Below are 13,249 nucleotides of genomic sequence, written 5' to 3'. Positions count from 1 at the left end.
GTTTTTGTAGCTGGTTGCTCCGCAGTTAGAACCACATCATGCACAGACCTCAGTGTGTGTGTGTGTGTGTGTGTGTGTGTGTATGCGCGCATGTATGTGTACCCTCTGCCCTTTTCCAGATGTCGAAGTTTAAGCATGTTGATGAGTGTGCGTCTCTCCTCAGAGCTGTAATGAGGTCTTGGGGGACGGCAGGCCTTCGTCCGCCTCTGACCAGCGTTAGACACACTGTCAGGCTCATGGCCTTAACACACACACACACACACACACACACACACACACACACACACACACAGACACACATCTGAAACTCACTGGGTGTCTCTGTGCTAATTTCATGTGGATTAAAGTGTTTTGGGTTTTTTTTCACCCACAGATTTCAGAATGGGAATATTCTACATCCTGTTAGAGCGAGTGATAAACATCACTTGCTGGTTTCCTGAAAACTGAAGCTGGTGTGAAGCTCCTTTCATGGAGGCTGAAGATTTGATTAAAGACTTATTAAAGACTATGTCTTTAAACTACAAATTTATAATAAAGAAACTCAAATTTTTGCAGCTGTTTGTGCCATTTGTATCTACAGGAATTTTCTACCTAACTAAACTAAATGATTTCATCTGCGGGCTGCACGGTGGCACAGTGGTTAGCACTGTGGCCTCTGGTTCGATCACTGATTCGATCCTTGGCTGGGGAGGGGTTTGGTCAGTGGCCTTTCTGTGTGGAGTTTGCATGTTCTCCCCGTGTATGCGTGGGTTCTCTCCGGGTACTCCGGCTTCCTCCCACCATCCGAAGACATGCATGATAGGTTAATTGGTCACTCTAAATTGCCCCTAGGAGTGGAACAGTGTGAGTGGTTGTTCGTCTCTCTCTGTGTGGTCCTGTGATGGACTGCTGAGCTGTCCAGGGTGTACCCTGCCTTTCGCCCAAAGCCAGCTGGGATAGGCTCCAGCTTCCCCGCGACCCTGAATTGGAATAAGCGGTTCAGAAAATGAAAATGAATGAATGATTTCATCTGCATCCATGAAACACACCAAGAATTAAAGCAGCTGTGAAGTTAAAAGAGGGCCCATAAGAAGTAGAACAGTGTAGTTTTATTTCATCTCAACCCAGCTGTATTTGATTCCTAATCATAATTTGTGGGGTTAGTGAGGTAAAATAAATGAGGAATCATAAATACGATGGAGGTAGAACAGTGAGATGACTCAGGAAAATCCTTGTGCTTCATAAGTTCACGTCATCGTGGAGCAATCAGTGTAACTCTGTGTTCACGTGTCCAAGGATGATGGACACGGAGTTGCAAGATTGTGCACCGCAAACTTCACAAATTTTGCAATCTACTGTGGATTACTGTTGTTTCCTTACTCATTACCAACAGAGATGCTGCTGCATTACTGATGTCCAAGTGCATCAGAGCTGAAATGCAACTTACTGCATTGCCTTGCATGGCCTTGTGTTAGTGACAAATGGTTGTGGAAGTATTTAGTTTTAGAGATGTGGATGATGTAGCATTTTCACATTTTTCCGAGGAGACTGAGCTGATGGAGAACAAACTGCAGGATACTGTAAATGCTGGCAGTTAAAACGGATAGAAAAGCAAAATGGACCTAATTCACATTAAAGAGGAACTATGTAGAGTCATTTGAATGAATGGAGCATCTAGACCAGGGGCGTCCAGCTCCGATCCTCAACGGCCACAATCCTGTAGGTTTTCCATGTACCACTGCTCCAACACACCTGACTCAAATCAGTCTTTTTGCAGAACTTCATTTGCTTTTGGATCCATATAATGTAAGGCCAAGTGTGTTGGAACAGGGATATAACAAAAAACCTGCAGAACAGCGGCCCTCGAGGACCGACTTTGGGCGCCCCTGCTCTAAACTTACCGCCGTCACACACAACCGTCCTCTGAATCAACAAACTCGTCAAATAAAGTTAAGTAGTCAGTTATGAGCTTTAAAGTGAAAATTGTCGGCTTTGGAGTGAGTTTTAAATGTCGCTACACCACTGCTCAGACTTTATTCACATCAGTTAAGTTGTAAATCCTCAACTAAACTATCTTCACTGTGAGTCTGAGAAGTGCTCTTTACAAACTGCCTCGTGCTTTGTGCAGCGAGTGAATGAAGGCATGAGTAGAGGCTGAAAATCAGGACGCAGCAGCAGAGCAGCTGAAAATGATCAGAGTTTTAAGGGAAAGATGACAGAGAGACGAACGTGATGAAGAGGCAGAGCTGCAGTCTGCTGACGGAGAGACAAACTCTTCATTTCTGTAAGATTAAAAGGTACAGCAGCTAAATTTGATCTATTTCTTAGATCTGTCCACCAGGTTCCTAGGAGGATATGTGATGAAGCTGTAAAGGTACTTTTTAAATGAATCATAATTAATGTTATTTTAGAAACACTTAAATAAAGCTTGACTGATTTCTACACTATATTGCCAAAAGTATTCGCTCATCTGCCTTTACATGGATATGAACTTCAGTGACGTTCTATTCTTAACCCTTAGTGTTTAATATGATGTCGACCCACCCTTTGAAGTTATAACAGCTTCTAGTTTCCAGAGAATACTTGACACAAGGTTAAGGATTGTGTTTATTGGAATTTTTGACCATTCTTCCAGAAGCAGATTTGTGAGGTAAGACACTGATGTTAAACAAGAAGACTTGGCTTCTAGTCTCCACTCTAATTCACCTCAAAGATGTTCTATCCTGTTGAGGTCCATGTCTTTGTGCACAGTGCTTTGTGTCCTGGTGTGCAGACATGTTGGAACAGGAAGGAACCCTCCCCAAACTGTTCCCATAAAGTTAGGGACATAGAATTGTCCAAAATATCTGACTGAATTCACGGTTCCTTTCACTGGTACTAAGGGGCCAAATCCAGCTCCTGAAGAGCAACCCGACACTGTAATCCCCCTTCCCAAAAACAGTACATACTTAGCACAATGCTATCAGACAGGTACCGTTGTCCTGGCAACAACCAAACCTTGACTTGTCTGATTTGTCACTCTAGAAAACCTGTTTCCACTGCTCTAGAGACTGGTGATGTCGGTTTTTACGCCACTGCATCTGACGCTTTGTATTGCACTTGTATGGATGTATGGGTCGGATGCAGCAGCTCAGCCACGGAAACCCAACCACAAGCTATCTAGGCCCTGTTGCGGAGCTAATCTGAAGACCATATGAAGTTTGGAGGTCTGTAGCAATGGCGACCTCTGTGCACTACGCACCACAGCATCTGCTGCCACCCTCTTGTTACACGGCTACCACTTTGTGACTGAACTGCTGTTGTTCTCAATTGCTTCAGCTTTGTTATAATACCGCTGACAGTTTCATTAATTATGGGCTTGTTGTACAGGCAGCATCCTATCATTGTGAGCTCTCAAAACACACACACAAACAAATACACACAGGAATTCACATGCTGAAGTATACCACCAAACAAAACACACCTCATTATTCAAACTCTTACAAATTCATGAACACAAATCACAATGCAAAATCTCATTTTGCACGAGCAATCTCTAATCCCTATAATATTAGGCTGGGCGTTGCTGTAAAATAACAAAATACTGAGTGTACACTGGGAGCCACCTCACACATGACCGCAGACACTCCCACTAAAGTACAGGTCGTCTCAAATTGGTACTAGCCAGGCTGACACCATGGCCCCATCTGGTGTAAGATATGGTCACAGAGCTGCTGTTGGGATCCTAAACATCCAGGAAAGTGCAATCACTGCACTAACTACCCTGCAAACAAAACAGGCACAGTTACCCACAGGTAGCATTTAGTTACTGGAGTTGGAAGTAAAGTAAACAGCAATACTGAATAAACCCCCAAAAATTAATAAGAATACATAAGAGGATTAGGTATAAAAGTAATCTCAGAATTTATAAAAAAAACAAAAAAACAGAATACTTTAATAAAACAAAAATGACATGTAAAAAGATAAACAAATAATAATTATACTACTACTACTACTAAAACTAAAGATAAATAAATAATAATAATAATAATAATAATTTGAATTTCAATAATCAATTTAAACAATCATAATAATACACAAAGTAAAAAAAAAAAAAAAAAAAAAAAAAAAAAAAAGTACTGCACAGTATTAAAAGCCATGAAAGTTTGGAGGCAACCCTGTAACACCAGCTGCTGTGAACAGAGCTGTAAAGGAAGCTGTTAAGTTGTTATGTGTGTATTGAAACAAAAATATGTCAAATATTACAGAGAGCTCAAAAATATCATGTCATTAAATGACAAAAAGGAAGAACCAAATCTGAACAACTGGACATATAGTTTGTCTCGGTCTTCTTGAAACACAAAGATAAAACAATCTTGATGCAACGGCACATTTCAGGAGAAGCCACTTTGTGAACGTAATCTGATGGCAGACTCAGCTTTAACATTGGACCAATCTGTTAACCCGACAAGTTACTGAGCTGGAAAACACCAAAGTTGATCTGCTAAAATATGTATATGAGAAGTTCAAATCTTTAAGAAGACATGATGAATACTCTCCCGGTCAAAATAAATCTCTTTTTACAGAAAACTAAAATGGTTTTAAGGTTATTAATGTACAAAAAGAAAAGCAATGCTCCACTCCATCTTGGGCTTTTCTGGGTATTGACGGTTATAATTTTATTTACATGCCACTTTCGGTGTTAATGAAGCAGAAAATGGGAACAATCCCTGTAATATGCTTAAATAAAAGAATCATTTATGCTGCTGACACCAAGAACGTATTCAGAAAACACGCTGGGCTCCCAGCAAACAAATTAACAACAGAATTGCTGCTAAATGAGAAAACGTATTAAGGTGTCACCTCAATACGTGCCCACACTATAATGAGTTTTCAGCCCATGTCTGATAAGAATAATATCCACGGCAAATGTTTGCACCATTTGGAAGGACAACAACGATAGCTAAATTAGAGTCTGAATACACCAATTTTACTGTCATTGAACACTTATCTCTTCTAAATAAATAAGTATGTTTGTTGTTAGACTTTTGATCAATGCTGGAATCTCTTCTACACGTGAAACGCTGCACTTCACCTGTAATTAGCTATTTTATCTGCCCATAGCGGGATGAATTACTTGTGTGGCGACCTCTAAAATGGAATCAGAGCAGGAGCAACCAGAACAAACAAGGACAACACACCCAACCTCATTCATTCATCCAATTATCCAAACTGCTTAATCCAATGAAGGGCCACGGAGAAGCTGCAGCCTATCCCAGCAGTCTTTGGGTGAAAGGCAGGGTACACCCTGGGCAGCTCGCCAGTCCATCGCAGCACACCCAACCTGCTCTGACTGCAATTCTACTGCTTAACTTTTACTGTCATTTACACTCACTGTCCACTCATCAGCTTCACCTGCCCAACTGCTTGTTATGACAAATATCTAATCAGCAAATGGCAGCAACTCATTTAATTTAGTCATGCTGATTAATGTGACTTGCTGAAGTTCATAAAGAACTTCAGAATGTAGAAGAAAAGAAATTTAAGTGACTTTGAACGTGGCATGGCTGTAGGTCTGAGTATTTCAGAAACTGCTGATCTACTAGGATTTTCACAAATACCCATATCTAATGTCAACAGAGAATGGCCTGAAAAGAGAAAATTTCCAGTGAGCAGCAGCTGTTTGGACCAAAATGCCTTGTGGATGTCAGAAGAGAATGGGCAGACTGGTTGGAGATGGTTGGAAAGGCAACACAAACTCAAATAGCTTCCAACCAAGGTATGCAAGACTGCCTAGCTGAACACGCAACACATCCAACCTTGAAGCAGATGTGCTATAGTAGCAAAAGAACACAGTGGTTGTCACTGCTGTAAGACAAGAACAGGAAAATGAGGCTAAAATTCCCACAGACGCATCACAGCTGGTCAATAAAAGATGGAAAAAGTTGCCTGGTTGCATGAGTCTCTATTTCAGCTCCACATTCAAGTAGCAGAGTGGAAACAGCATAAAAGCATGACTCCATCCTGACATGGATCAGTGCTTTAGACTTCTGCTGCTGGTGTGGTGGTTTTTTCTTGGCACACTTTTGGTCTCTCAGTACCTGGATGGCATATCTACGATCTACCTGAGTATTGTTGCTGACCATGTCCACCCATTTACCCATTTGCTATCTATAACTCATTTCTCCCTTTTTTTCCACAGGTCTTCCTGATTAAGTGCAGTTGTACGTGTTGTTCTGTCTTTCCTGTCCTCTCCACCCCAACCAGTCGAGGCAGATGGCTGCCCTCCCTGAGCCGGGTTCTGCCAGAGGTTTTCTTCCTGTTAAAGGGGAGTTTTTTCCTTCCCACTGTCGCCTCGTGCATGCTTAGGATGGGGGATTGGATCGAAGTCACGACTCAATGCAATCAGTTGGTTTCTATCATAGGATATGTATGAATTGGCTCGAATTGATGTGTATGTTGATTCGTGTATGTAAACTGCCCTGTGACAACATTGTTGTGAAGTGGTGCTATACAAATAAAATTGAATTGAATTGAATTTATGACCACACTTTTGATGGATACTTCCACCAGGATAATGCACCAATGGTCAAATAATTTCCAGCTGGTTTCTTGAACATGACAGTATGTTCAGTACTCCAATGGCCTCCAAAATCACCAGATTTCATTCCAATAGGTCGTCTTTATGGACGTGGGGGAATGGGAGATTCTCATCATGGATGTCCAGCCCATAAATCTGCAGCAACTGTGTGATGCTGCCATGCCAATATGGAGCCAAATCTTTGCAACAGAATCTATTCCAACAAGAATGAACTCAGTTCTGAAGAAAAAGTGGGTCCATCTACGTACTAGTAAGATGGAAATGATGAAGTGACCAGTGATTCTAGATATATTTATATTGATTTAACCCTCCAGGCTTTCATACTGCACGAAAGCTTAAATGTTGTTTTCTCACCTGTAATTATTGATAAAAGCTTCTGCTTAATGACTAAATATGAATTTAATGTGAGACACAGCTCTGAGTCAAAGGGAGGAGCTGCAGTCGCAGTTTGTCTGGAAAATCAATGTGCATCAACACAATCTAACAAACTGCGGCTTCGAGCGCCGTTCCTGGCCTAAACTGCTGACAAATCGAGTCGGTGGAGGGCAGCATCTTTGCATTGGTCTTTTAGCAATATTGAGCAACTACAGAAGAGTTAAAATGTAGCACGCAGCAGATGAAGGCAGACACTATGCTAAACATAAGAGATGAATTTAACCTCACATTAAAACACAAACGAAAGCCCTGAGAAATCAATAGGAGCCGAGAGTCTGATGAAATGGATACAAATTTACATGTGTGCACTTATGGCAGACAGCTGGTCGGTCTTTCTTGTAACATGTGTGTGTGTGTGTGTGTGTGTGTGTGTGTGTGTGTGTGTGTGTGTGTGTGTGGCAGTCACAATGGTGAACCCACACTCTTCACTGAGGTGAGTTTACAAGAGTTGTATTTGTCTACGTGTTGTATTTCTGTCTTTGTGAGACCAAACGAAGGAGCATAAAGTGAAGCTTTGACGTGATGTGAATGGGTTTTACTCCCCCAACTGTGACCCAGCTGCATTTTGCTAAACAAAACACTTTTAGGGAAGGGAGGAGAGAACCACCAGGTGGTAATCTGCCAACTGTCATGCTAAACATCAGTTCTAAAAGAAATAAAGTGGATTTTTAGTTGTCTGCGTTAATTTTAAAAAAAAAAAAAAAAAGAAAAACAATCAGACTGGGATTGAGAGATTGTGAGTGGTGTAATAAATTAAGAACAACATGGTTATGGATAAAAATGCATGGTTCCTGTCATAGCCAGTAAAATTTACCCTGAAAATTCATCAGGGTAAATTATCCTACATCAATACCGTAATCACCATCAATGTACACTGACACAACAATCAACGTTGATCTTCCTCAGTCCAGATCATCGCATTGATTTGTGCCAATCTACTTTTATACGTCAATCTTAAGATTCAAAATAACCTGTATTGTCCCACTAGAGAACATTTGTCTTGGGCTTTCACCCCAACTGCAGCCACAGAGGGATTGTTAAGGAAAAAGACCTAAAATGTTCAACTCAAACTCAGCCACATCAGTATGACAACAGATAAAGTAGTGCAACAAGGTGAAAATGTTGTAACGGAGAAGAAATATGAAAAATTTCTAAAACCCAGTGCCCATGTACTGGTTTATTCAAACAACAATGCAAAACAATAACAAAAACATAAATGATCGATGTTGATGTATGTCAATATATTGATATGTCAATGAATCCATCTACGTTCAAATATTGATAAACGCTGCTGTATGGATAAACATTCATATATTGATCTATATCAATGTGGCAATAAACTGATCTTCATCAATCTATACTGATATATGACAACTCTTCGATCTACATTATTTCATGATTATATATTGGCTGAATCAATACATCAAAGTTGATATATAGATGACGTAACTATGCAGAATATATATCTTGTACTACCTAAAAGAAACTTAATAAATCAGTAACATATTAAAACTATACTATACGCATAATTCCCACCACAATAGATCTACAACAATCTATATCAATTTACATTGATCAACATTGATATATCCATTAACGTCGATACATCGATCGACATTGATAGGTTGATCTACAGTCAAAATTCATATGTATCAGTCTACATCATTCTTCACTGGTCTATGCTATGAATCGTTCTACATTGATCTATATCCATCAATACATTCATGTAGTGATCAAAGTACCATTATTATTGATCTAAATTGCAAATATCAAACAAAAGCCCAATATTGACTTGTGAGACATTTTTAAGTACGGAGGCTGAGGGTGGACATTACTGAAGTTACGCATTTTATATGGCGTTGTTTTAAGATCACAAGCAAAGTATTTTCTTAATTCCAGATAACTTGCAATGTAATAATTTTATTTGATGAATGAATAACATTTTTTATTATCTTGAGATAAGATGACCATCTACTGTAATTGCAAACAAGCTTTGTGTTCTTGAGACCACAACATGAACAATGTAATCACTAAAGATATCTTAACTGATAACTCATCAGAACCCATCAAATGTAAGAATAAGTAAAGAGCTGCATACGGTATTCCGTTCACTTCCTGGTAATGACTTTCCTAAACTTCTTTGCTTTCTCGTAGTGTTTATCCTGAAATATTCAAATTAACATTTTTGTTATATTGAAATCAGAAATGAAATTTTCAAGTAATAAGGTCAAATTACTCATCTCAACAAATCAGTTACAAGATGCCACCACATTAAAAATGAGCTCATTTTTCCATTGAATAGTGAAATATCTTAGTTTCAACATCTGACATGTTTGTGATCTGTTGGGAATAATGGAGTTGTATTTACCTCTCGCTCTATCGCCTGAAACTCTGTTTGTGCTCCTCTTCACTGAGTAAATCCTTTATGGTTGTAAAATGGAAATAAATCACCAGGTCACCTTCCTCATGTTGCGTTCATGGCCGTTTCACTGAAAAGCTACACAAGCTATTAGTGGGTACTTCAACCAAGCGACTGGACGCCTTTTATTTTTGTACAGCAGCAGAAACGCCCTGCACTTCTCTTCCCCTCAGCCCATTCTTTCATCTCATTCTGTCCCTTCTCCAGGTTATATTTAATTTACTTCCTCTCGTGACAACTTCACTGCCTGATTTGAAATGTTTTTAGTCCAACACGTCCCTTTTTCCCACTCCTTATCTTTTAGTAATAGGCTTTTTGAAGCACATGGCAACTCAGCTTGTAGTCTACACAAAGAGAAATCTGTACACAAACATATCACCAGCACATGACTGATCTATAAATACATGCTGGTCTTGTTGTGAGTCTGGATCGAGTCTTTTCAGGGCAGAAAATTAAGCTTCTTGTTGCCTCACACGAATCCTAACACAATCAAGTCCTAGTCCTGGTTCAGGTGTGGAGCTGGAGTCAGTTCTAAGATGGTTCTAGCTCAGGGCTAGTTTGATTTTCTATCAGAGAACTTCCCCAAAACCACATCATATTTTGTCATTTTAAATGTGTCCAACATATCATATCCTTCCTCCAGTGTATTTATAACTTCTGTAGAGACCGGAAACTATAGATCTCAGTATTTGATTCATTTTCCAGCAAATTATGTCTTATTATTACTGATTGTGACTGATCAGTGATCATGAACACAGCTCTATCAGACCTGATTATGAACCCATAGGGACCAGAGATAAACTAAGCTGATGTTCATAAACTGTGTCTATTTCACATCCATGACATTGCTCTGTATTTATTGCTCATATTAAACTCTATACTGACTCCAAACATTTTGCTCGTCTGGCTCAGGGCTTTAAAGCAACATCCACCAACCTGCAGGCTAAAATGCATTTCGATGAGTACAAATAAAAATGTGTCTAGGTCAGCAAGTGATGACATTGTTCTTGTTGTTTCAGTTCTTTGCCCTGGCAGTGCTACCGCCATAATTCTCATCAACACTATCCTGTTATGTATTATTCATATATTCAGTTCAAATATTAAAAAATGATAGAGAAAAAAAAAAAATCCAGTAAGGTTGTTTACAATCTACAAAACTGAGGTTTAAAGTCGATCATTTCAAATGTGTTTGGATCAAAAGTTATTTTACTCTTTGTTGGAAAAGAGAATAAAGCCTTTTTTTTTTTTTTGGCATTTTCATGAATCAGTCAGTCATAACTGTAAAGAAACATGAAATAAATGACATGAATAGATTTTTCTTACAATTTTGATTATTTTTCCTCAAAATCAATAATTTTATCAACATTTATGGCTAATCAGTAAAGTTGATTTAAAGCTCTGTCAGGATCTGGCTCTGAATCAGCTCTGGAACCAGATAGATGGAAACACCCCGTTGTGATATCTGGTCTGACTCAGCAGTTGAGCCATCAGATGGTGACAAACAACAATTAGGTCCTCAAGCTTGTTTTTTATATTCACTTCTGTTTTCTTTCACTTGCTGCTGCTTTTTTTCTTTCATTTACTGCCTGGTTAGGTTTAGACAGCATGGCTCAAATCCATACCCAACATCTGGCCCTGGTCCTCCACTGTGCAGAACCATTGTTCCCATTTTTACTGATCATCTAAAAGCTAGATAATGAATGTAGCTTTGTCAATCAGACAGAGGAAATGTCCCAAACCATCCAGGAGGGAGGAATTACATGAAATCCACCTCCTGGATCAGAACATGAAGGGGGGGAGACAGCTAAGCAACATTAACATTTCCACTCTTTCTTCTCCTCTGCTGTGACAGAGAGGAGTATGGAGCTCGACCTTCCTCCATTCAGCAGGGATTGTATTTTATGATCGGCAGTTGCAACCATAAGCATACACACATACACACAGACCAAAATTACACGTCACAATTCATAAATCAGACTGTGGCAAGGCGGCCATGACAGTGTAATAGTTGGGTTGAGCGATACAATTAAGTGAGTACTTAAACATGTCTTAAGTTAGACAGCAACTGTAAACCCGTCCGTCGTTGCTGAAGGAGTGAGAATGTTTTGTGGTTCATGTCTAAATAAGTGCATGTGTACACGTGTGAGCTCTACAGTTTGTTGTAGGTTGAACTTGAGGGCCACATTTTCCTCAGCAACAGACACATTTCTTGGCTCAGACTCCTCCTAAACATACCAGTGGTTAATTACCAGTCAGCTGATGGATAATAAATATAAAATTATTTCAGAAACTGAATGAACATCTAAAAACAAATGAACTCTCTCATCACCAGCTTGTGCCATTGGATTAGAGTTGTGGTGGCTTCCACATTCAAACTTATGAAAAGAAAAAAACAACATGAAAATAAGTAAAAAGTAAAATAGCAACCTATGTCAGCTGTTGCCAGACTTAAGAGATGTTGAATAAAAATGCTGGTTAATGAAAAAATAACAAAAAACGACAAGATGATTTTGTAATAGTCCATTTTTGTCTGTTTACAACTAAATAATAAGTACAAATAATTTTACATCAACTACATTTTTCCTAAAAACAATGAATATTTGATTTTTTTTTATTTAAAAAAAAAGCTTGATATTATCTAATGATCAAATGAGTTTGATATTGTTTCCTTACTTTTTTCTTCATTTTTTAAAAAAAAAAACATAATTCAAAAGTCCAAGAAAAACATTTAATTTTCAAATACACACATTCCATTTTATCAGGCCCACCTGTTCAGCTGCTTGTTCACACAAATATCCAGTCAGCCAATCACATAAATCAATAGCTAGTTAACACATGTAGCCATGTAGACATGGTGGTCAATATGACTTGCTGAAGTTCAAACTGAGCATCAGGATGAGGAAAAAAGGAGATTTAGGTAACTGAATGTGATATTGTTGTTGGTCTAAGTAATTCAGAAACTGACGATCTATAAGGAAAATACAGAACCGAAACCAATTCAACAAGTCTTGTTGATGTCAGAGGTCAGAGAAGAATGGACAGACTGGTTGGAGATGACAGAAAGGCAACAAGAAGTCAAACAATCACTAGTTCCAGACAAGGTATGCTGACTAGCATTTCTGAACACACAACACGTCCAACCTTGAAGCAGATGGACTACAGCAGCAGCAGACAGCAGCAGGTACCAATCCTATCAGCAAAAGCTGGATATATGATCACCTGCAACTGCAGCAACTGTGTGATATTATTTACACTGCAAAATGTATTGTCATCTTCATCGCAACGTTTGACTGCAATAGTCACATCGCAGGTCCTGCAATGAAGGAGGCAAATATACTCAACATGCTCATTTCTCTATCTGTCCTTCTCCGACCAGCAGATGTGGTTGGAAGCCTGTCCATTTTTGTTTATGACTAGTCCAACATGGGCTGTTGTAAATGAAAAATGACACATCACAATAAAGGCAAGCAATAAAAGATTCAAATATATAGACAAAAACTAACACAAAAAGACGGAAGATTATTGCAGGTTAATTGTCAACAAGATGGCAGGAGTGCAGCATAACTAAAAGTGCCATGCATAGCATCTATCGCAGATTGCTGTTATTTTCATCTTGCAAAAAACATTGCAGAGTAACAAATAAAATCACAATGTAAGTAGTTCTCTATATGGTGCAGTCCTAGATGGTTTGATGTCCATATGAAGCAGAATCTCTGGGGAATGTTTTCATCATCTTGTTTAATCTATGAAACCAAGAATCAAGGCCGTTCTGTCGGATAAGGGCGTCCAACCGATCAGACCCATAAAAACTGGCAGATGACTGTTTGTTATTTCAA

The sequence above is a fragment of the Telmatherina bonti genome (genome assembly GCF_933228915.1).
Source record: "Telmatherina bonti genome assembly, chromosome: 6".
Classification (NCBI taxonomy): Eukaryota; Metazoa; Chordata; class Actinopteri; order Atheriniformes; family Telmatherinidae; genus Telmatherina; species Telmatherina bonti.
The sequence above is the reverse complement of the archived record's forward strand: the minus strand, read 5'-3'. Positions refer to the sequence as shown.